The sequence below is a fragment of the Hesperophylax consimilis genome, chromosome 11 (genome assembly GCF_061612785.1).
Source record: "Hesperophylax consimilis isolate HC1 chromosome 11, BYU_Hcon_1.0, whole genome shotgun sequence".
Taxonomy (NCBI): domain Eukaryota; kingdom Metazoa; phylum Arthropoda; class Insecta; order Trichoptera; family Limnephilidae; genus Hesperophylax; species Hesperophylax consimilis.
In genome coordinates, this window is record NC_142846.1 from 22799397 (window position 1) to 22825561 (window position 26165).

The 26165-nt window shown below is 33.4% G+C and overlaps 1 protein-coding gene and 1 long non-coding RNA gene across 4 annotated transcripts in view; both read left to right on the forward strand.

Annotated features, from left to right (window-relative positions):
• The window catches only part of Kdm3 (Lysine demethylase 3), a 441386-nt gene that overhangs the window by 90553 nt on the left and 324668 nt on the right, over positions 1 to 26165 (forward strand). The gene's annotated exons all lie outside the window — the stretch shown is intronic.
• LOC149419926 (uncharacterized) lies at positions 8123 to 10421 on the forward strand. The gene is made up of 3 exons (XR_016302773.1): positions 8123 to 8241; positions 9511 to 9596; positions 9926 to 10421. It is a non-coding gene; the product is annotated as an uncharacterized LOC149419926 (long non-coding RNA).

Genomic DNA, 26165 nt, shown 5'->3' on the forward strand with positions numbered 1-26165 from the left:
GTAAAGATTTTCATGCCCGATATAGTTTCCATACAATGTATAAAAATTGGAAAAACGTGACTTTGTTTTATACTATTTAGAGATAGAAGAAGACGATAACAAAGAAACTAAAATAACAAATGAACAGTACGGGTAAACAACCCAGTGAGGCCAACATTACTGAAAAAAAAAAAAAAAAACAAAAAAAAACAAACATTTTTAAATGCAGTGTTCAGATTTACATAATGATTAATTGTTATCATTTTTTTTGTGAAATTACGTCATACGCTTTATAATATTTACATAAAGTAAAAAAAGATACATCTTCTGAAAATCTTATATTTCCTTTCGTAATACAGTTTATTGATACCTTATTATTACTTTTGCGTGAATTTATCTTTATATTACTATCTGCGTGCCTTATTATATTGTTTTAGTCCTGAGAATAATTAGCTAAGTAAAGTTATACAAAAGTAAACTAAACACAAATAAATTAAGTAAATGGGTAAAAGGTAGAAAACACAAGTGTACGTAAACAATGTACGAGTATTATTGGCACCTTTGTTGATAACACACTGATTTGGTGATTATTATTGCATGTCTTTAAATAATGGGCTTCATCCTTTGATGTAATGAGACATTATCACCGGATCGATATGATTAGTGGTGGAAATTTTTTATAGTTTTTAATCGGTCATTAAAAATGTCATCTTCATGATTAGAGCAGCGTTCTTGATTTTCGCGGTAAAGGAGAGAAGGTATGCTTTAATATAAATATTTTATCCTCCTTGTTGATTTTTTGTTTTGATTTGCGATAAATGTTTGGTGTATCATCTGATGCACGCATAATTTTGTATAGAAGCAATACATCAGAAAGATTACGTATGGCTATCAAAGTCTGTAGTTATTTTATTATTTTTTTTTTACTTTATTAACGCCAATTTTTAGGGGCTTTTACAAATTAATAGTAAAAATTATAAATTAATATAGTCGATATTTACTATATATAACTAAACTGTCTCAGTAGCAATCTTTTCTATTTGTTAAGTGATAAATTAAAGATGTCCACTAACTCGGTATAATTATTTCCCTTCATAAATATTTTGGCCAATGAGGAATACATATGGTAGTTAATACCACAATTTCTGCACTGAAATAAATCCCGACTTCTAGTATTACGTAGTGGAATCCGAAAGCTTATCAATGCAAGCAATTCTGGACTATCAAATAAGGCATATACATTTAATTTAAAAGAGTGTTGTAGTTCAAAAAAATTGATGAAATAACCATTTTAAAACTTAGAAAACGTAAACATTTATTTTGTATTCTTTCAATAGCTTGTACATGAATCTGGAACCCACATTTTGTAATGTGGGTTCCAGACGGGAGAATTTTATTCAAGTTGATTTATAGTTGGAAATTCATCATTCTACTTCATTTATTTATTTTCACTGTTTGTTTTCGAAAATAAATGATAAAGTAATTTCGATAATGTAGGTATTTTTATTTTGACGATTACATTTTCTGTAACAATTTAAAATGTGTAATTTTCGACTTCTAGCGGCGGCGTTGACGTGATAGACGTCTTACATCATTGGCGTTTTCCGTGTCATAATGACTATGTAACGTTTTTTTATATCGTTTTTATTTTATTATTTGAGACATAAACAGGACATTTAAAGTACATTCTTGTATAGTATAAAATAAATGTACATACACATATAAATGTCCCTAGACTAATGTGTCTGCAGCAATCACATTTGCTCATTCACTATCAAAACAATATCATTTTTTTTATACAAAGCATAAAATTTCAGAAATTACAAGACATAATAATTTTAAAAATATCTTTAAATTAGGTATACAATAAAAAAATATCAAACCATCAAAAATCAACAAACAATATTTGTTCCAATCGTGGAGATATCTCATGAGTCATGAAACAAGTTATATTATTTACGAAAATTTCTATGCAAGCATGTATTTTAGCAATATCGTTGTATGATCGAGACATTCTAGACATATGATTAAAATAACCAGTGTTATTGGTAAAAATTTCGGTCCATAATAAGTTAAGGTTTCTACTGAATTTGGGCCTGGCGTTTAACTTGATTAGATTGACTATGTTACTAAATACTTGATTATTGACAATTTTGTAAAGCATAAGAGGTCATTTATGTTTCGTCTTTTAACTAGACTCCCTAATTTGAAATATGTAAGTCTTTGTTCGTAACCGTCTAGTCTAGTAGATGGTAGACACCTGATCTATAAGACAAAATCCGTGTAAATTTTCTTTAGTCTAGATACCTGTGTGATATAATGTGTATTCCTGACTGTTGACCCATATTCAAGAGCACTGCGGATTAACGAATTGAATAGAATTATTAGGCTATTAGAATTCTTGAACAGTTTAGTTGATCTTACAATAAAACCAAGTAATTTATTTGATTTACTTACAATCAGTGGCGGCCGGTGGTCAAAATATGTGGGGGTTCACCGGATTACAACATTAAGTCATAAAATAAATTAAATAAAGGTAGATACCTATTTATAAAGAAGTTCTATTCTCTGCTCCTTTTGTTTAGCGAAGACCTCTATCAATGCTTAACACTGATAGTGCGTTCAGTCTGTCCTGGCTCAACGTGTTTAAAAAAGATTTTATTCTTTTTAACGTTGAGAAACATCTTTAGCTTTCAACTGAGGTCATTCCAAAGGTCATGAATGGTGCACAAAAGTTTGAGTAATTTCACAGTCTCGGGAAAGTCTTCTAATAAACAAGTAGATACTATAAAAAGTTGTAAAATTGATAAAGCGCCGTTAGCTTTTGAAAAATCGTCGCGGGCGTAAATTGCACAGAGTTTACCTTTTACTGATCTTTATTTAGGAAGTCATACGTTTTAAGCGTCACATTTAAATCATTTTCTGGGAAATTTGACCTGTATCGAATTTTATTAAATAGCTCATTATGGTGTTTAACTTAGGCACGGTAGCCTGAATCCAATTGCATTCTGATGTCAACTTTTCCTAAAACCTTTAAGCTCAAAACTTTTTGTAAATGTAAATGACAAGAATTATGTTTTTTGATTTTTTCAGAAAGGTGAGTTACATCAGTAACACCGCTGATTGTCCAAACTGAATCAACATCGTAAATTAAACACGGAAAACAAAATAAACTATTGAATTGATCACATGCACAGAGCTACCAAGCTTTGTTATACAATGTTTTGTTAAATAATCGGGTAAACTTCTTCGATCCAGATTTTCACTCTTGTTTTATTATCAGTTCAGGTTTTAGGTGGAACGGCATTTTTTATTATCACTTTGTTTTCAAAACTCGACCTTTTGTTCTTAATGTATTCCACATTCAAACTCATTCTTAATTTATACTTTGAATAAACAAAAAAGTAATCATAAATTAGTATAACCTACAGTTGATATGCCTTATTAATAATTGATATACAAGATCGATATAACCTGCAATTAAACTTCAAAACTTTCGCAGAGTAAGAAAAGTTTTAAATTCAACAGACAATGCCCGTACCCGGCAACGGCGAGTACTGACTAAACTGATAATAAGTAATCTGACCATCACTCATCTCTTAATGACAAGTTTTATCCTGTATGCTTGTATCGAAGAAGCGGAACATTCGCTGAAAAATAGCAGATGGTAAATTGAAACCACGATATCGACAATAATATCAAACATACGCGTTTTAGTTTAACTTTCTACTGAATAAACCGTTCCTTTTGATGTGGTGGTAAAACCCCGAACGCCGCCCCTGATATGGTATTATTTGCAAAGAATAGTATGAACTGGTATGTACCCACGCTTTCGACTGTTCCACAGAATATGCTACAAAGCAGTTAAATTTTGGATCGCAATCGAAAACGAACTGCTACGAACATAGGCACAAGTCAAAGTCGGTCTGCAAGTTAAGCGCGCCTAATAAGTAGGTACCTTTTGAATGAGATATTATAACCGAACCGAGTTTCGTATTGTGATTAGCCATGTCGGAAATCTTGTTGGTTGTTCGGCGCTCGGGAGCACATATTAGCTGGCCGCCACTGCTTACAATGTATTCAATGTGTTGGTTGAACGTTAGCTTGTTGTCGAATATAATTCCTAAATCTTTGATCGATTCAACTCTTGCAATAAAAATTTTTAAAAAAAAGTTAAAATCAATAATTATTAATGAAAATCCAAAACCCACACATTTGTAGTACAATGATCAGAATCATAAACATAAACGTTCATACATTTTAACTGTATTTATAGCTTTTCAAAATATCCCATAAAGTTATAGACCGATATGATTCAGTGTCCCGGTCTGGCTTGAGTAGGTTTTCATCGACCTTCCACTCCTCTTATATTGCAACGTTTTCTTAGTAAACGTGATGAATTTCATAAGATACGGTGATGGTTATAGACTGATAATTAAAAATTAAACATCCATTCAAATTGATGCTTCAGTGTTAGGTACAGAAGCTATCGTGCCATAAACACAATGCATTTTATAATCTAATATGAAAACAATTATTATTCTTGTTCGTAATAATCACATTTCGTAAGGTTGTAATTTATTAACAATACAATGATTATTATTATTAGATTTATTCCTATAAGTTACAAAACCTTACGTTCTCTTCTGCGATTGAATAAAGGGTAAACTGCGTGCTTCAAAAAGTTATTTCGATCAAATCAATTTCGATGCAATTATTACGGTTAAAATATATTATATTATGTTTCATGCAGCTCCATTGTGATTTTATAAATGCAGTGTACCTGAGCATTTATAGGAAAAGGCTGGGGATCAATAATGCTGTACAGTTATCTAGGGTTTTCCGGAAATCATTTTTTACGAAACGGAAAACGGTTTTCTTCTGGAATAATATTTGTTTTTGAATATTTTTGATTCGACTCTACACAGATTTTCGAAATTGATGTTCTCTTATGCGTTTGATTTATGCCGATTTCAATTTATGCAGTAGTTATGGTGTCTTATATTTTTTACTAGCTGTACCCCGCCACGCGTTTCTGTGGCTCAGATATCTGTGCTAATAGAGAAACAATAGCGCGTGTTGCTTTTAAGTCCAACAGATGGCACAGCTTTTTCAAAAAAGCATGGTTGACCAACAGATGGCGCTGTTTTTCAAAAAAGCACATTTTTACCTGTCACATGTGACATCTATGATCTATATAATATAGGTTTATAAAAACACGCGTATTCGAATGCAATGTTGTGTCGAAATCTCGAAGTAATCGGAGAAGCACTTTCGGAGATTTAAGATATTGAATAAACGAACATTTTTCCTTTTTATTTATATAGATTTAAAAAAAAGTTAAATAAATAATATTTGGATTATTTATATAGCGCCGTTTTTGTGCTAAATCACCTCAAGGGCGCTTTTCATTCTGTACCAACTAAAATAAGACGATCTGATCATTCAAATACACATTAAAAAAAGAATATTAACAACAAAATATTCATCGTAATATGGTCCAAATGAAGATTCTTTTTACGCAATACAATATATTTGTAATAATAGTTGCACAGTCAATACATCTTTTGGTTATTATTTCACCCGCCATGCTAGGGATGTTCGTTCCTGTGTTATGGCGGGTCTAGTTTACAGATTGAATTTATTCATAATATGACTGATTTATATTATAATTAAATAAGGAATGAAAGTCTTGTCGGAGGGGTGTTTTAAGTGGTTAGTGTATAAGTATTAAGGCGAAATAGGTAGACTTGACCTGAAATTTGGCATTTTTGAGGCCACTTTTAGACGTATGGACACTTTTCTAGAAAAAAACACAAATTGATTTCGAAAGATCGTTATTTTATCTTGTAAAGTAAGATGTAAAATTTTGAAAAATAATATTATTTTCATATCATAATAAAGTGTTACCGTTGGACGATGCGCAGATTTGTTGCATTTTCAAAGGTGAAGTTGTATTATACAACAAATATTTCAAATCATTGAATAATAATGTATAAACAATCAATAAATTATCTATCATATGTATGTATAAGAATTTTGTTTTTATTTCAAATAAAATTACTAATAAATAAATCCGAGCACGCGTTTTGTGACGAAAATCCCTCAATTGGACTATTTATTTATGGTCTTACAAATTGGTATAGTTCAGATTTTTTTAGAAAAATAATTTACCAAGACATAATTGAAACATTAGAAATAATTTATGACCAAAAAATATATTCTTAAAGTATATAATAGTAATTAATTTCGATTCGCGTTTGTTGTTTGTGTTTTGCCCCGGCGCAAGCCGAAATTTTATCATTCCCCGCTGCGACAGGGCGGCGAGCGGACGTCTATTCCACGCCAGTCTACTTGATAACATTTTAAAGAAATTCCTCGCTTAAAAATGAGGAGGAAAATACCCTCGAAAAAAAGTTTTATTAGATAGCACAAATTACGACATCAAAAACGTACGTGGGAGATATATTTTCAGAAATAACAAAGGTTAGTGATATTTAATTATCCGTGTACATTGTTCGTACTTATATGCTACAGGGTCGTTCGAAAGAATCAGTCAGAATAAGCACATATTTTTTATAACATTTGGCGATAATTTTGTGTTGTTTAATTTCCAGGGAAAAGAATCAACTATGGACAGGAGTTTATGTCTGTTATCGTTTTTTCATGTATAAATGTTAAAACTTATGCCAAAGTACGTGAAACTGTTTGTGATTGGTAGTCAAAAAGTGACACGAACCAAATGAATTTCGATTCGTGATGTACGATTCAAATCATTTTTTTGTTCATAATTTCTATTTTATTGTCCAATTCACTATTACATTGGTATAATTCAACATATTTAATGTTTTTTGTGTTACTTTTTGTCAGTTTCATAATGTCATATTGTGAATTGAGCTTCTTGTTTTAGGAAAAAAAAACAAGGTTATTTTTGACATACAAACCTATGATTTTTACTCGTGAATTTAATAACATTTCGAAAATTAGACGAGTCAGGTCGCTCCGTTAATCATGAAAAAAACAACTACATGAAAGCGATACAATATTATGCAATCGCATAACTACATATGTAGGTAGGTACCGTAGAAAATAGTTGGAAATAAAACCTAGTTTTAATATATAAACTACTTCAGTTGTAAGGAATAAACCCTCTTTTCAATGTCATACATATCAAATCAAGTAATACTTTGAAGATAAGTATTAGAAATAAAACTTACCGGTAATACCTTTCGGACAAACGAATAAATAAGTAAAACAAAAGATTTTTACTCACCTTTGGAAAACTCGTGTAAAATATTAAAAAAAAAAAACAAATTAAACAAATATTTGAAATTTTTTTTAAATGTATATTTATATACCTACATATTTTATATCTACCATGTCAACAAACTGCATTTGTATTTATTTATGTTTACGCACTCCGACGTATAATTTACGAATATGTATGTAACTACTTATAAGGAAGTAAGCTACAACCAAGAATTAAACAACAATAATTGTTATTTCATCGGAACCATGCTGTAGTTTTCACTGCCGCGCGAGTGTACGGCTCGCAGCGGAATGAATTCGGTATTTCTGTCTCGGTCTAAAAAAACGTCCGATCGCGAGATCGTCTTTTAACGAAATTTGAATTCTCGTCCGCTGGTTAAATCGCCTTAAGGCGACACAATACCCTGATAACGGGGATTTGCCCCGACGCTCACATTTTAATTATTTCTGATGAGCTTATTACTAAATTCTTAAATGTTTCTAGAGGGATTCGAAGGGATGCAAGTTATTTATATTTAAGATTAATAAAAACAGGACCTTACAATTAAATATATTATGTAAAACGATAAGTACATTTTATTAAATGTAAAATGTTGTAAGATAAGCGGCAAGTACCAGATTTTATTTTTCTAGACGATGAATTAGTAACTTCCCGACGACTCCCTCACAAAAGATTAGAGATTTTATTAATGTATTCATAAGAATTAATTAAAATAAAAACACTCGCGAAAATCCAATTTCTGGCCAGATACACGAAAAACGACCGCCAGTACTTCAAAACTCTCTATTGTGCGTAGTATATTTGTGTGCGGGTTGACAAGGAGTTACTACGTATTGATTCAGACGCCGCGAAAGTTCCGGCCTGTAAGGTTGTGTGTCTCCCGGCCCGTCGCTCTGGTCATTTCTTTTACGTATTTTTTTATTTAATCAAACAATTACTTTGCAATCTATTAGTGAAATTTTCTGTTTTTTATAATTTAACTTCTTCCTCAAGTGAGTAAAGGTTTTTTATATAAATAATAAATATAAATATAAATAATAACCAATACAAAAGAATACATTGTTAAATGCGTAAATGTGTAGGCACTTGAGAAAAAAGATGACACTAAAGTATTGACGTTATGTTATTATGTATCATTTCTGGCCCAAGTAGACTTTTTTACTATTAATCTTTTTTTTCACGCGACGCGGCTATCTGTCCGGTTGTCACAACCAGCGGCACAGAATGTTATAGAGTGCCCCTTCACTAGAATCGTTTTCCTAGTTTTATTTATTTACGCCCTACTGGGCTTTTACATTAATTTCTAATTATACAGTCATGTTAGTTGTAACAATGGAATATCTAATAAATTATGGTAAAATAAAAGGAGTTTTTTTACTAAGGAGTGGTATTCTCTTATATTTCAATAAAGTGTTTGTGAAGAGTTCGTTTCATTACTAATACTCCAGGGCAATTACCGATTCGCGATCGTAATTATTCCGGTAGTCCCAATTTTTTTATATGTTTTATAAACTGGTCCCCTGATGTAAAATCTGAGTTTCCGACCTTGGCACACCTGTGCTCGCGCCGCCATTTTGAAAAAAACCGGCCGAAATCGCTCCAAAATCTAGTTTTTCCAAAATATCTCATTCCCAATGCAAATTTCGGCTAAATTAGCTAAACAATTAAAGTAGAACATAAAATTACTTACTACTTTTGTGTAAACAATTTTCTTCAATCTCTAATAGGTACCGAGGTAGAAAGTCGTAAAGGTGCGTATATTTTTGAAAAAAACAAGTTTTTTGCGCGACTAGCTTTTGTTTTTTGTAAATATCTCGTTTCCAGTACAATTTTGTGAAAAAATTATTGATACTAATTTTGTAGAAAATAAAATTTCATAAAATAAATAGGTATTTAATTTATGTGTTTTAACTCTAATATGTATCCAAGCTCTTATCCACCAAAACCAGTTAAATTACCCAACAACAAATTTTTGAAATTCGAAAGTTTTTTTTCCATAAAACAAAAACTCTACATCGAAAGTTTTTCTCCATACAGACAATTAGACATATGTCACCTATAAAGTACCTAAAGTCATTCGAATATTAAAAAGAGTCATTAATCTTTTAAGTTTAGATTGTTAGATCATTTGTTGTAGATAGAATTGTGCAATTATCTCCCCAAGTTACTGCACTTACTTACGTTGAAATGATTTTCAAAGTTAAGGTAAAATTGAACCAATTTATAATAAATCTCTTGGCTAATATATACTTACGTTTCAGTTAAATATGGGAAAACAGAAGACAAAAGAAGTTTTATCCCGAACAAAATTACGGCACCAAGGAAAATGTTTAACGGAATGGAGAAGGTACTACTTAAATACACACATAAAAATAGATCTTTGGGATACGTTTTTTACAGAACATAATTGTACAATGTCAGCTTAAATAATTTTATATATGTAGATATATACATATATACGCAGTCGATAAACTTCTGAGCATATTGAATTTGGAATATAAGAAGTAAATTAATTTTGATTTCCGGTGACATATTTTTATTTTTACCGAAATGCATTTTTTACACCAAATAAGCTCAGGAATTGTTAGTGAAAGTTTGTCGGGCATGTCTTAATACATCTCTAAATAATTAGGGAATAGAGACAGTATAAATAATTAACAATATTTCTCATTTTAGGAAAAATTCCGCAAGACTTCATCCAGATAATATTGCAAATAATAAAGAAAATACGAGTATTGTGTTAAACACTATACCGACACTCAACATGGTAATTTTTTCACAATTTCTGTAAATATAAAGTAAATAATATTAATTTTATATGATTAAATAAGCGCTCTAAAAAAATTAACAAAAACTGACATTATTTTTCAGTACGGACCAGAGATGAATGAACCTGAAAAGTTTTCACTATTTGCTGGCTCTAGTTCTTATGACACTAACGTGCATGCCGTTTCCAGCCCCTTATAGCTAGGTCTGACGCAGGCATGACGATTGTTGTCAACTGATATGTTCTCACAACAATAATTGTTGAAGAAAAATAAAATTAAGGAATGAAATTTAAAACACTTTACCTCTGTTTCAATTTTTGGCCTGGTTTTGGTGGATTAGAGCTTGGATACGTATTAGAATTAAAACACATAAATTATATACCTATTTATTTTATAAAATTTTATTTTCTACAAAATTAGTATCAATAATTTTTACACAAAATTGTACTGGAAACGAGATATTTACAAAAAATCAAAGCTAGTCGCGCAAAAAACTTGTTTTTTTCAAAAATATACGCACCTTTACGACTTTCTACCTCGGTACCTATTAGAGATTGAAGAAAATTGTTTTCACAAAAGTTGTAGGTAATTTTATGTTTTACTTTAATTATGTAGCTAATTTAGCCAAAATTTGCATTGAGAATGAGATATTTTGGAAAAACTAGATTTTGGCGCGATTACAGCCGGTTTTTTTTAAATGGTGGCGCGAGCACAGGTGCGCCATGGTCGGAAATTCAGATTATACATCATGGGATCAGTTTATAAAACATATAAAAAAATTGGGACTACCGGAATAATTACGATCGCAACCCCCTTTTTGGCGCTATGTGTACTGGCCTATAATACGGAATCCCCAAATATATCGACAACATTCTCACATTTATAACCCAGATAACATGTAGGTACGTTTATCATCAACAAATCAATACAAAAACCGACCAATATCATATAACAACAAAGGCAAAGGCATATGGCAACAAAGAAAAAAAGAACAGGTATCCGCTAGTAAGCAGGGTGAAAAAAATCAAAGGCAGAATAAAGAACACAGAAAAAATGTGCAATTAATGCTTGCTTCTAGACTCAGCAATATACCACCTCTATCTATATTACAGCAGGTAATTTATACACTTGTATATACCCGTCTATACGTACTTATACGCTCGTGTGTATAATTCCAAAATTTGATTGAAAAGTGAATTAACATAATGTTTCTAATATTGTTTTTATTTAATCACGAAAATACTTAATATATCAATAATCCGATGCCGAAAGGACCGATTTCACCGGAGAAAAATTCTGAGCAAGTAATAACTGATTTAAACATATAATTTTATTATGAACGTATTGAAGTCGTAAAAAATTTTCAAATACATATTTCCCATACATATTGTTTTCAATTATATATCCGTAATAGAAATTTTAAACCGTTAAATATTTATGTTATAAACAGAAAGCCTACCTCAAACATTAACGAATTCTTAATGTATCATGAATCTATTTTAAATAACTGTACAGATGATACCCTTATCTTTGGTGATTTCAACATTGACATTCTTCAAAAAAATAATACATCTCTTAAATACATCAACACGCTAGACTCATACAACTGTTTCATATGTAACACATCCTATCCTACACGAGTAACAGATACCTCTACTTCTCTAATAGACCATATCATCTCAAACAGACAAAATATTTCCTCAACTACTGCAAATATAGATGCCTACCTAAGTGATCATAACATTTTGATATTAGATTACCAAAACAGCTTGAAACATCACACTAATAATAGAATACATTCTTTTTCAAACAACACCAAAACCGATAAAAACATGTTAAAAACATATGTAGAATCCCACAACTTTCCACACGAAACCACCAGTAATGCCAATGAAATCTGTAATAATTTTAATGAATACATCAAAACAGCAATAAAATCATCCCAACATAAATCTGAGTTACGCATAGGAGACCAACGGAGGGGTAATACTCCATGGTTTGATGCAAAATTAAATGCACTTATCAAACAGCGCAACAATGCGTTTAAAATCTGGAAAAAAAATCAGTAAAGTGATATATTCACAGCACTGAGAAATAAAACAAGAAATCAAGTTACCAACTATAGAAGATATGCTAAAACCAAATACTACACGACTATATTTAAAGAAAACCTGCGTAATCCGCGACAGACATGGAAAATAATAAATGCAATTCTAACAAATAGCTCGACACCCCAGAAAGATGAAATTGAATGTCTTCTCATTAAGAATGAAGAAATAACATGCCCAACACAGATAGCTTCAACTTTTAACAACTTCTTTATATCAGTTGGGGAAAACTTAGCAGCTACAATTGCATCATATCCAGATGATTCTATCACTATAAACACGGATCAAAAAGCAATCCAGTCCTTATACATGGCCAAAACAAATAAAACAGAAGTTCTCAGTATCATCTCTCAACTAAAGTCTAATGCATCTCCAGGTTTAGATGGAATTACACCAGTGTACCTGAACTTTTGCAAAGATATATTAGCTGACCACCTTGTTTTTCTTATTAATCAATCCCTGAATAGTGGAATCTTCCCAGATCAACTAAAGATAGCAAAAATAATTCCGATTTACAAAGATGATTGCAAAAAAAATCCTTCTAATTACCGTCCTATATCCATCCTCTTTGTCGTCTCTAAAGTTTTTGAAAAGGTTATTAAGCTTAGGCTCACTAAATATCTCCTATCAAACAATTTACTCGCATCCCAACAGTATGGATTCAGAAACCAATCTAACACAAAATGTGCTGCCTTCGATTTTGTATACGCCCTCCAAAAGCATATAGACCAGGGTAAGCATGCTGCAGGCTTATTTATAGATTTTAAAAAGGCTTTCGATACGGTTGACCATGGGATACTACTAAAGAAGCTAGAACACCTAGGCATAGTAGGCACTCCCCTGAAGTTACTGTGTAGCTACCTCTCTAACCGACACTGTCAGACCTTTGTTGGAAAGGGGACAAGCAGCATGGGAACGATAAAATGTGGCGTGCCTCAGGGCTCCGTACTTGGACCATTACTATTTTTAATATATATATAAATGATATTGCTAAATGGGGACTTAAGGGTACAATACAACTCTATGCAGATGATACAGTGATTCTTTATCACAATAATGATTTAAACGAACTTGAAAAGGAAATGGAAAGTGATGTAGCTTGCCTGGCAAACTGGCTGCGATTAAACAAACTTAGCCTAAAGATAAAAAAAACACATTACATACTGTTTGCAAATAAAAAAATGTATGTCTTAATATAAGTCTTGATAATAACCGCCTTGAAAGGGCTGATGTTACAAAATATCTTGGCCTTTTCATTGATTCACAACTCACATGGAATCACCAATTTAAACATGTTCTATCCAAAATTACTCATATAACTGGTGTTTTATATAGACTTCGCGGGTTACTTCCTCCCTCTCTATTAAAATCGATTTACCATGCTATGATTCACTCACATCTAATATATCTCGCCGGAATCTGGGGATTTGCTACAAAAAAAATGATTTCAGAAGTCCAAGTCGTCCAAAATAGAGCCCTGCGAAATATTTTCAGTTTACCTTGGGACACACATGTCAAAGACATCTACAGAAACACCCAAATACTTCATTTTAATACCATTCCCACTTTTGAAATAACGAAAACTATATTAAAAGTAATTCAACACTCGGCACATTCCAACACTACACTCTATTACAATTACGACGTACACCAACACAACACAAGAAATCACAACAAACTACATATACCAAAAATCAAATCAACAAAATATGGACTAAGATCCCTGGAATACATAGCTCACACAAAATATAATCAACTACCCAACGAGATCAAATGTGCAAGTCAATGTAAAAAGACCCAAACTAACATGCTCAAACTTCATCTTATTAATGACTATCTGAAATAATAATGTTGTGTATGTCCCATCATATGTCCATTTAATACATACAGCTATACAGGGTGTATCGGCACTAACCCGACAAACTTTAACCAGCTATTCCTTAGCACATTTGGAGTAAAAAATGTTATGTGCACTTTGCTGTCCGGTAACGTTTTTTTTTAATAAAAAATTAATTAAACATATTTTCACCACATGTCACCACTGTTTTATCCTTTGTCAAAATTTGAAAGCAACATCGCAACTCTCGCGTGTTGCTGCGAACGAAGCCCGTATTACATAATCCAGTACCAGAAAAGAAATATTTTATTTAACAATAATGATTATTCACATTTTTCGTATGCGAATCACTGATTGTCTTCTTGTATTGTACACATCAGTTTTATTTTTGTATCTAAATTGTTTCACCTCTGGAATGCTTTGGTTTCACCTCTTACGCGTTTCACGTATTAAATAGTCTAATTTTGAAACTAAGAAACTAATTAGTAGATTTCCTGAATTTATAATCGAAGTCCAATAATTCTGAGCACTTTTAAAAACAATTTTCCTCACTTAGGTACTTATCAATAATAATAATTGGATTATTTGAACAGCGCCGTTGTTTTTTAAATCACCGTAAGTGCTCTGTCAAAATGTTACTTGCTAGGCTATCCTACAACGTATATTTTTTAATAAATTTAGTTATTTACAACTTCGCGGAATGTGATTTATGAATATTATTGCTTATGTTAAAAGCCTTCCAGAATTACCGGAATATAACGAGCAGCTTGACACACTTAAGTTTATTTCCACTAATTTGAAGGTACAAAGAATGTATAGTTTTAAAAACAATCCCGATGAATCAAAAAACGGTTCATATAAAACTGCTGCGCAACACACTGAGACAAAGGAAAGCACTCACACAAACGTCATGACTGCATTGGATTGACCACCTGCAAATGAATGCTGCCAGATTGCTAATTTATTTAAACAATAATTATTAAATTTTATTTAAAATATCGCAATTTTTTTAAAAAATCGACAATAAATTACAACTATAATTTAAAAAAAATATTCTTAACCCCACGCTTTTTCGTAATTGATTAATTAATTCAGAATTTAAACGTTGCTTGAAATGACTAGCCGTATTTGGTGACCAGATCTGAATATCCAGGTTCAGAATTTAAACGTTGCTTGAAATGACTAGCCGTATTTGGTGACCAGATCTGAATATCCAGGTTTAGAATTTAAACGTTGCTTGAAATGACTAGCCGTATTTGGTGACCAGATCTGAATATCCAGGTTCAGAATTTAAACGTTGCTTGAAATGACTAGCCGTATTTGGTGACCAGATCTGAATATCCAGGTTTAGAATTTAAACGTTGCTTGAAATGACTAGCCGTATTTGGTGACCAGATCTGAATATCCAGGTTCAGAATTTAAACGTTGCTTGAAATGACTAGCCGTATTTGGTGACCAGATCTGAATATCCAGGTTTAGAATTTAAACGTTACTTGAAATGACTAGCCGTATTTGGTGACCAGATCTGAATATCCAGGTTCAGAATTTAAACGTTGCTTGAAATGACTAGCCGTATTTGGTGACCAGATCTGAATATCCAGGTTTAGAATTTAAACGTTGCTTGAAATGACTAGCCGTATTTGGTGACCAGATCTGAATATCCAGGTACTTCCTCACCTTCCACTCCTTCCCTTAGCCATAAAACTTACCCCAATTCAACATAAAAATTGTTTAAATTATCGGATGTAATGAAATGCATAATAATTAGACCCCAAAATACTTAATTATTCAGGGAAATAAACCCCTGAGTCATCAGTTGGAAATACCAACGACATTAAGTGAAATTAACAATGCAATAATCCTATTATTGCATTGTTTAAAATTTCACTTAATTATTAGCATTAGCAAATAATATTGGGATTAGCAAATAATAATTTACGACAATTTACTCGGAAATCAATAAAGCCAGAATAATAAAAAAAGAAAGTTATCACTTACGTCGTCTGTAAGTGGCTTTACCAAAGTTTGATAATGCCGTCAGAAGGTGAAACAGCTGTCACGCGTAATAATAATTACAACTAGCAGAACTTGTTTATAAACACACTGTTTTTATAAATTTTTTAATAAGACTGTTAAAATAAAAAAAATCTCTAAATTGAAATGGAGTTCTACAAACTAAACTTAAAATCAAATAAATTTATTGCGAAGGTTCAAAGTACTGTACTGTAATATTATATTAAATAATTTTTACGTGTTTAATTATTGTTTAAAGTCAGATTAAAGCGATTAAAAAACCCACCTGGCAATTCTTATTCGAGTTTCGTTGTTTTTACGTATTGGCGCGCTTACAAGCATCAGTCGTCTCATTTTTAACCATTAATATTTAGTGTGTAGGAAAGAGAGAAGACGCTTTTCGACACACTTGTCGAAAAACTTGTTGAATGCCGACGGGCATACTCTTCTACAGATTTTATTAAATATTGATATGTAGGTAATATTGATGTGTAAATGAATGACATTGTGAGAATTTTACCAATAAATAATAAATGAAAATGCGGACATGTAGTTTATGTTAATTTTTTTATTGGAGCATTTGTTCGAAGTGACTACCATTATTTTCGATGCAAGCGTGTAGTCTTGTTATATTTTGATTATTTAAGTTTGCAGGATTTGCTTTAATTTCTGCAGCGGCTTCCATCACTCGTTCGAGCAGTTGCTCTCTTGAGGCTATTGGCTTAGCATACACTTTTTCCTTGAGAGCCCCCCACAGGTAGTAATCCAGGGGGGTCAGGTCGGGTGATCTTGGTGGCCAAGCAATGGCCGGACTTCCACGGCCTATCCAACGACCAGGAAACTCGACATCCAAGTAGTTCCGCACGGCAATCGAATAGTGTGGTGGGGCTCCATCGTGCTGGAACCACATTCTCCGTAGTAATTCGAGGTTCACATCTTCCAGAATCTCGCCCAGTTGCACTTGTAAGAACTCCAAATACATCGGTCCATTTAGTCTGGGAGGCAACTCGATTGGACCGAGTATTTGATTTCCCAGGATTCCTGCCCACATGTTGATGGAAAATCTGTCCTGGCTCGACGACTCCCGAACAAGCTTGGGGTTTTGTTCAGCCCAATGGTGCAAGTTGTGCACATTTAGCACTCCTGTTTTAGTGAACTGTGCTTCGTCGGTAAACAATATGTTTTTCATGAAGTCTGCATCTCTTATGACATTATGCAGCATTCTTCTGCAGTACACGACTCTGGAAAAGTGGTCATTCTCCATGAGGCCTTGGCAGCGCCTATAGTGAAAAGGTTTGAGCCCGTGCTTCTTCAGAACTCTCCATACCGCCATGTGTTCCCTGTGTCCTATCATCAGAGCGACCCGACGCACGGACAGCGTGGGGTCTTCGGTAATTAAGTTCAGGATTCTCTCCTCAACTGCCACAGGAACGATGTTGTGTCCTCCGCCGGCGCCTTCAATCCGTCCGATGCCACAGTCACGCAATTGTTGATACATCTGAAACAAAACAACAAATAACAACTGCTTTTATTATTCAGCTCAGTAATAATGTCAAATAAACAATCGCGGGCTTTTTCACTCATTTTATTTTTAAAGAACACTTATTTTAGGCACATATCAGAAAACTTACGTTTTCTCTTCATTTATTTCATTTTTTTATAGTAAAATGTATAACAAAGTGTTTTAAATTATAATTTTCTTAACTAGGTACGGTTGATATCTTGGATTCACAGGGGTGAAATTGAATTCAAGTAATTTAAATAATCCCATGGTGAGAAAGGGAGTGAATTCAATTGCAGTGAATGATGCATTTATTAGAGATTAAAATTAATTAACTTTTTAAAACGCCGTTTAGTGACCACTGAACACAAATCACCTAAAGTACAATTTACATTTTTAAAGTTGGTGGCCCCTTGTTATGTTTTTAATGTTCCCAGTTTAAATTTCAAAAGCGCTTTTTGGCATTATCAATGAATGTAAATAGTTTCAATAAACAATTGATAGGGTACAAACCTGGACAAAGGTAGCATGGTGTGGGACGCGTCTTCCAGGAAACCTCATGCGATACTCCCTTACGGCTGCTCGTGAATTTCCATTGCAAAATCCATAAACAAAAACAATATCTGCTTGCTCGGCAGGTGGATAATTGAGGGGCATATTTCAACAGTAAAAACTTAGATAACAAAACAAAAACGAAACTAGAAACTTGATGACATGCGAACTCCCAAAACAGCACTGACCACTGATACGAGACGGGGTGGCGGGAACCACACGGGACTTGAGACAGAATATGTGTGAAAGAGATGACAGTAGCGCGGCGTTGCCAATTATTTTACCCCTATACTGTGGGCAGTAGCGGAGTGTGGAAATTTTATTTATTTTTTGTTTTTAAAAGAAAAAAAATGTTACCGGACAGCAAAGTGTACATAACATTTTTTACTCCAAATGTGCTAAGGAATAGCTGGTTAAAGTTTGTCGGGTTAGTGCCGATACACCCTGTATGTTTCATGTAATGCGTATCATTCCCGCAATGAGTTTATTAACTCCTGGGAGTACAATGCTTTATATAATATACTATATTCTGTATTGTATACTTTTAATAAAAAAAATTAAAAAAAAAAAAAAAAATTGACGTAAATAAAGTAAAAGTTTTGTTTACACAGGAAGAGAAGAGACCCGTTATTCTGGAAGGAAGGAAAATAGAAGACATATTTTTTCTTTAACTGTATTAAATAGAATTTCGCAGCACGACTCTTTTTATGATTGTAATTATCTAACTTAGAGATAGTTGAGCGTATACTTCGAGATGACAAGTTCTGGGAAGAAAAAATGCTTATTAAATTAACTAATTTTTAAATGGATTGCATTCTTGTCGAGCTTATCGATCCTGGAGTCACAAGGTCTATGAATGTTCGTGATCCTCCACATATCTTAGATATTGTATGTAAAGAACGTCAATTTGGAAATCGTCGTTTAGATTTCGACGAAATGCTATTTATTGAATAATTATTTTAGTTTTTTATATAAAATTATTTTTACTATTTCTAACTTATATTATAATAAATGATGGCCTTTATACAAAAAAAGTTGCATCTTATGCTTTTTACATTACATAATTATTTGTTTTATGTAACTTTTTGTAAACGATAATAATAAATATTGAAAATGACTGATATTTTATTTATCTTGTCAATATATTCAGATATAATTATGATCAGATATTATGAAAATGATTCGTGATTGAATACCGTATTGCTTTGACATCTGTCAATGAAGAACACGTCGGTTACGAGTCATAAGTTACTGCCTACCGTCTAGCAGTATGGTTACAGAAATCTGATAAGAATCATAAAATCATGAGCTCCTTCTGCAATAGGTAACGTTTCTATCGAAATTTGCCTAAAACATGCACATTCAACTTAATATTACTATTCACATAGTTTGAAAGACGCCCATTATTAAGCATTTCATGTTCAAACCTTACTCATGGGTACCATCTAGTGGATTTCATCGCTGCTCTGACTTCGAACAGTTCGTGGTGTCGGGTGTTCCCCATTGCAACGTACTTCATTCCTCTGAACCCCGAAATATTATAATATTTAATTCGAGCGGAGCGCGTGTGAAACTAATTTGCTCCGCCCACTTAAATCGCGTTCACGCCCATAACTGATATTTTTTTAGGATCTTATTTCGTCTTAAGATGTATTGTCAATCTGTTAACTTCACCCGTCATACCACAGAGCATCCCTAGCATGGCGGTTGATAAAACATTCAAAATATATCATCCAATGTAAATTTTCTTTGAAATTAAAAAAAAAAGATGTAAGGATCCATGGCGTTATTTTTTGGATGTATTGAATTGGGTTTAGGTGTTTTAAGATATCGGGGAGAAGGCTGAAGATTTTATGTGCTTGGTAGACTCATTGTCGTTGTGCTGTCGGTTACCGGATAACTAACTCATCAAAATGATAATTCATCACATCTTTAAAAAGTTATATAAAGTCATGGAAAGTGATGAAACAAAAACTTTACTAACTGGGTTAAGTAGGTTAGGTTAGGTTAGGTTAGGTGTGTTGAATTGTCACTGTGTTGAGTTATCATGGAATCTGTGCTGACGTAGTATATGTTTAGGTACTTTGTAGTGTCGGTTGATTATAGTTCTGGCGGGGTAATTGCGTTGTAAAAGAGTATATATTTAGGCTAGGTTAGGTTTCTTAATTTATTTGTCTCTACGGAAGTGACTAAGGACTATTCAAAAAGTAAAATATCAACATACTCGCAATCATTACAATAATAAAGAAATTTAACTACGGTAAATATTGGAAGACGTTTTGTTGGAAATCTAATGTTTTGGAAATCAGTTTCCCCATTGGGTGACTGCATGGTATCTAGAAAATAAAAGTCTAATACTGCAACGGCGCCTCGGAGTAAGCCTTACCGTGGCAGGGTATATTTTTATTACCTCCTGCCCCTGAGGTGGTGACATTTTTCCATTATAGACGATTTACTATTCGCCGTCTGCCGCCATATAATAATGTGCACATTTAATAAAACGTACACTGTAAAATGAAACGATGTAATCATCTATAATGGGGTTTCTTGAAGCACCTTGCACGGACGTTATCACTTTATCACAAAATTCAATTTATCAAACTGCCCCCTTGTACGACAATATTACTAATAATGACCGATTAGTGGCAGAGTTGACAAATGCGTCTGCCTCCCGCGCGTTGTGGGTTCAATTCCTTTCCTAGTTAAGTCCTCTATCCTCGCATGATCAACATTTTCCATCAGGAGTTTTTCATGTATTACCAGGTTATTTTATAATTAAAAAATTATGTGAAATAGTGTGACTATAGCATCCCCAATCGGGGTAGTTGTGAGGCTGAAGGTAGTGGAGAGGGGAAGGAGATGGGGAAGAGGAAGGTGGGGAAGTACCTAATTATTCATATCTGGCCACCAAACTGATACAGAGAGTATCTTCCACTCTGGAACGTGCCGCCAATATAGTATACATTTTTTTAAATGAATGATTTTTGAAATAACAGGAATTAATCAAATAAAATTTTCTTGCGCACGCCGGGAGTTGAACCCGCGACCTCCAGCTTGCTAGTCGAGTGCCTTACCCCTCGACCTCGAAGGCCGTCTGAATAATAATAACTAGTGATATTGCATATAATGCAAAACAGATATTATAGACAGTGTATCAGCACGCACCCTAAGGATTATAACAAGCGATTCCCTTGGATATTTGGAGTTCAGAAATAACGTAGATCTTATTTTGCTGCCCATATGTTTTTTTTCAATTAGAAACAATTACATATATTTTTCTATCACACGCCGCCGCTGGGTAGTTGAATACAGCCTATCGGGCCACGTAGTCACGGTCTCATTCCAGCAGCAAGGTAACGGACGAGACAGAGCGCGTCACGTGATCTGCGTAGCAGTGTGATCAGTGGCGACGTGTGAAAATAATATCTACATTTTTTTTAACTCCATATATGCTCAGGAATCGCTGGTTAAAATCCTTTGGGTACATTCTATTACACCCGTACACGTACCTAGACTCGTGCGTTTTCGGCCAAATGTCTTATAAGCATGTTTGATAAGTAAGTACTAAGTAGTACAAAGTATCAAAAAAAAATTAAATCGCCGTCTACTTACGTGGATCTAGTTGTAATTTACCAAAGGGCCGTTTGCTAACTTATGTACCCATATTCAAATATATTCTGTCCACGTGTCAACTGTCCAGTCACATCAGTTTACACGGAACGTTCTCGGCATACAAATTATTAATCCTCGCTGATAACAGGCAGAGATTATAGCCAGAAAACAAATGAAAGCTACTTGTCGCTAACCTTGCTTATAATTTTGAGAAAACTTACTATAAAAATTTGACAGTGTGTACTAAAAATGATTTGTTTTGCTTGATTTGTCGTGCGTATTTACAAATTTTTAATGCGTATCTTAAAGCTATTAAGGCTTTTATAATGAATATGCATCATTTTCCTACTGCCGTTTTTTTAACTAAATATTGGGGATGAAGTAAAGAAGGTATAATTTCACCGACAAAAACATAATTATTTTCGCCCACCCAGTCATCAACAGGAGAAGACAAGGCTCTGTCACACGTACAGAGCCTAACTTCGGAGCGGCCGCTGCAGTACCAAGCGCCGTTTCAGGTCGCCGCGCCGAATATTCTCACAATGGACAGCGTTATAAACCGTTACCTTACTTTCTGACTTTACTTTTCTGCGCGGCGGCCTGGAGTGGCGCGTGGTACCGCCGCTCCGAAGTGTACGTGTGGCTGAGCCTATTATCGTCTTCATTAAGCGTTTTCAATAAATTAATTAAAAAACGACGTTTTTCTTGTTCGAAGGTGAGTTTTACCAAACAAATTTTATGAAATATAATAAACCATGAATCGAAGTTGAATTGAACATGTCGACTGCGGCGCATTTCATCTGTTAAGCTCTTGACTCCTTTCCGCAACCTTGTCATAATATATGTATGTCAATGCCCTTAGTAGATTCCAATTTATTCTTTTTTATCAGCCCATTATGAAATCTCCTCTTCTAAATCTCGCCCTCACGAAATACAAGCTCCTATAAATACGAATTCGTGAAAATTCACGTTATAGTCTGTATTCTCGTTAAATCAGTTCCGATTTTGAAAAACACAATAAAAATAATTTTCTGTTAAAAATATTATATTACTAACACAAACCCGTGAAAAATCACGGGATATCATAATTCCGATTTTGAAAAAGCCAATAATATTTTTTTCTATTAAAATAGTATATTAAAGTATAAGTGGATAAACAGGTCTTTAAAACACGCGCGATTTTTCGAGCACGACGGCGTAGCCGAGTGCTCGAAATAAAGCAAGTGTTTTAAAGACCAGTTATCCACGAATACTTTACGCTATTTTTTTTATTGGTACACTTTGAAAACATAAATATTGATATTATTATTAAAAATTTGGAAATAAGAACTATTAATGAATTCGTTTTGTGACATCACAATATCTTGTTGTCATGGAAATGAAAAACACAAACATAAATTTGCAATCTGTCACATAAGATTAATAGTTGGATTTATAGTTAAAAGTTGACATTTAGACTTCACATTTTGTTGATTTGTTGATGTTGTCATGGTAACTTTAAAAAACGCACGTTCCATAAAGTGCGATTTAAACACGCTAGAGCGTACTTTAAATGAGTAAAAAAGGGCACCAATAAAAAAATAGTAATTTATAGGTAGGTACCCACTTTATGGCTTGTCTGAATTTATTCTTCACACAGTTAGTATTCCAATTTTGAAAATGGCCCTTAAATTCAAAGAAAATTTGAGTACATCGAACCAGATTTTGCGCAGGACATTTCACGTCGGAATAACTAACTCACACCGCAGACAACCGAAAATAGTATGTTTGGTAATATTATATTATTATGTCAGGATTGTAGATACGTAGTTGAGTAAACGTTGACCTTTGCTGTCAGTCGTGCGATAACATTGAGTTCGGTCACATTGTCGAGTGTTTGTTTTTCAAAACTAATAGATTTATTGTTTGTTTTCTGAGATTTATTAAGAATATGGAAAACTAAATTACTTAAGCTATCGTTTTAAATTATCTCTAATTTGTAACACTCTTAAGAACTGTAAATTTACCGATCGTTATTTGCACAAATCCAAGGTGAGGATAAATAATAAACTATGCAGGAAATAAAGCAATCAATTTGTATCAATACTACCATTATTGTATTGTTCTATTATAACCTAACTTGTCCCTTTAAGTAAAATGTGGTAGGTAAAATATTGCCCTTGAAGCCTATGTTGTTATAATTATAAGGTAAACAGGAAGGCTACAAATATTACTATGAAAATATATGTAATTAAACGTTGTTTTTTTAATAAAATGTAGAAGGATTCTAATTATAAACCATATATTTTATGTGCTGAAGCTGTCAGATTTTTAAAAACTGGATAGCGTTTTAAGAAGAGGAAGGGCTGACAGCGAACTCTTATTTCAATTTACTTCCGAGGCTAAAATTGCAATAAAATTGGCAAACCTTTTTACGGAAACTCTCAGAAAAAAGTCGCACTTCATTAATTCAGTGGGGGTGGAGGGGGAATGTATTATATAAAATAAAATATTGATGCGATTCCTGTATCCATTGTTTTTCAGCATTCAAAAAAATTGATCAGGCTATGGATTTTAAAAAGTCCCAAAGCATTAATTAAGTTTGTGCCATTGACATCATTAAAATAATTATAAAGAAAATTTTTGCAAAAATTTTTTTTTAATAATTTAAAGGTTCCCGTTGATAAATTATTTTTTGTTCATAGATGGCGCTAATTAAAAAAATGTTTAGACGTTTTTGAAAAAAGGGACTTCGCACTACAATAAATAAATAAAATTTTGCGCGGTGCGCGAGCGAGGCGCGAGAAAGTGGACTCGGCGTTTGGGTCTCACCGTGACGTTCCAGGCACCGCCCCTAAAATAATGCTAGAACCGTGGTAGCCTACGTTTATATGGGTTTTTTTTGTTGTTGACGCGAAACCTGGCACGATCGAGTGAATAAAATACTCGTCAAGAGCAAATGTATAAATATGGATGAAATAACGAGAGTTTGCCAAGACAGGTATTTAGCTTTCTATTTACTTGTTCATGTAGTCTTCGAATTTACAAAATATTTAGTTATTTCCTGAGGCAGTTCCTTGGTATGTGCATTTATGCATTGCACTGCTTGTCTTCAATCTTCAAATAACTTATAACGACATCTGTGCCCTAGTCATCGATGTCCGAAAGTACGCTCCAGTTATAACTCCCGTCAGGCATTGTATTTGAGTATCTTTTAATCTAGTACGCGCAAGCGCAAATGAGTCGTGCATATTTCGTTGTGTACAAAACTTGACAGCATCGGGCGGTATCGAGACAGCTCGGCTCGCTGAAACGGTGGCTCATAAAGGCAAATCACATGTTAAAGCAGTGCAGGTATATAACTAATCCTGTGCGCTATCGACGCACGCGCGAAGCGCCTTGAAGGCAATTGAATATTGCATCGCTTTGATCATGCCTAATCCAATGAGTCCAATCCATGCGTATGGAATTAATTCGTTCAGGAATACTAATTTAAAATGTTAGCGCTACAACATTCACATATTGGCACTCGTGCGCAGTAAATGCGCTGACGAAGCAGTTTTATTTAACGAATTTGGCTTAGTGGATTGATTGAATTGCAGTTATCCAATTAATACATTTGATTTACCTATGTTACATACTAGGTACATTTTAAAAGTGAAATGTTCTGCTAACAATTTTAGTTACGAGCTGCCTCTGGCTATTTCTAGACAAGTACACCGTGCAATCTCTCATGAATCGCGAGAAGTGCGTAGGGTAATGTAAATGCGATAATGTGTAATATAGGTGTGATAAATAATTCAATTTATTGGAATAAATTTGTAAGCTTATAGGCATCAATGTAATATTAATTTAATTATTTAAGAAAAATCTCGATGAAACATGAAACAGAAAAGATACAGAAAATAAAGACGCATCATAGAATAAAGAGATTGTTGTCCCGGTAAAACAGATGATCTGGGTTCAATTCCAATTTGTGACCGTTACCCGTTAAGTTATTACTCAAATAGCCGTCAGGTGACGCTTGTTTAAGTATCTACCTACTGCAAATTTTGTTATTTCACAGGAAATTTTGTTCTGGATTTAATAATAGAAAATTAGAAACAATCTAATGTTCACAGAACCACTAGTATATTTAAATTAAGGATTACTAAAACTGCTGCAGCACCGCTACAAAACTAACGACGCAATATCCTACATATTAACTAGTTACTTTGATATCAAAGATCGATCGCATCGCTCTGATCAATATAACGTGAAATCTCGCTGCAGAGAAGCATAGTAGCATGATAATCTGGTGGTGGGATTGCGAAACTACCAGCAACACGGCTTTACTATGTCAGGGTCTTTCGCTACAGGCCCTAGGTAGTCTAGGTACAAACACAAATCTTCTGATGACTTCTGCTAGCCTGGTACTTGAAAGCCAACCTACAATACAAAAATTCATCAAATTGATTGCCAATAATGACATCCTTGAACCTACCGAATATTAAAAAATTGTAAAACTGAATTATTTAACTTCCTCCGTGATACAGCTGTTATCTCT